This window comes from Bos mutus, chromosome 13, assembly GCF_027580195.1.
Source record: "Bos mutus isolate GX-2022 chromosome 13, NWIPB_WYAK_1.1, whole genome shotgun sequence".
Taxonomy (NCBI): domain Eukaryota; kingdom Metazoa; phylum Chordata; class Mammalia; order Artiodactyla; family Bovidae; genus Bos; species Bos mutus.
The window spans coordinates 10,590,625-10,591,564 of NC_091629.1; positions in this window are offsets into that span (position 1 = coordinate 10,590,625).

Here is a 940-nt window from a genome sequence, read left to right on the forward strand (position 1 = left end):
GACACGTAAAATTTTCTGTCCTCCTTGGGCAAGCTCTGTACAGGATGAAGCCCAAGGCCAGACTTCTTTGGAGAGACAGAAGCACACGCTGGATGAAACAAGGACATCAGGTTCACACAGAGCTGGGAAGAGGAGGGTTCTGTCATGTGGTCCAGCTGAGTGATGACAGCATGCTTGTGTGTAAGGGCAGGACATAAGGGGCAAGGGTCGCCTAAGGAGCAAGGCCTAAAAGATTCGTACCTGCACAGCAAGAGGAGAGAGCTGAGGGAGGAGAGGTTGGCAGATGATCAGGGCCGATGAAGACTGGACTTCATCCAAAAGACAATAGATTTCAGCAGAGAGAAATGATACAAGTAAGATGTGATTAGGGAAAGAAAGGACTAGCTTCTCCATGAGAAAATTCGATGCAGGGGAAAAGGGGGCACCACAAATCCAGAACGGCGTCCGGTTTTCTGGATTAGGCAATTGGGTGGATGAGGCAAAGACAGGAAGACAGAAAAAAAAAAAAAAAAAGGAATCCAAGAAGCAAAGTTGTGATCAACGTCCAACACAGCTCTCAGATTCCAAAGCAGCAGCTGCCCATGGTAGTAGCCACAGAAAGAATGACAAAAAAAACAACCATGTCTTTTGCAGCTTTATGAACACATCGGCAGCTCATCAATGACTTTATTTTTTTTTTTACTTTACAATACTGTATTGGTTTTGCCATACATCAACATGAATCCACCACGGGTGTACACGTGTTCCCCATCCTGAACCCCCCTCCCACCTCCCTCCCCATATCATCCCTCTGGGTCATCCCAGTGCATCAGCCCTGAGCATCCTGTATCCTGCATCGAAACTGGACTGCTCACCAACAGTGCTGCATTGAGTGTTCTTTAAACGAAATCATTTGTATAATGGGGTGAGGTTGGAATCCTTCTAAAAGACTCTGGCCAGG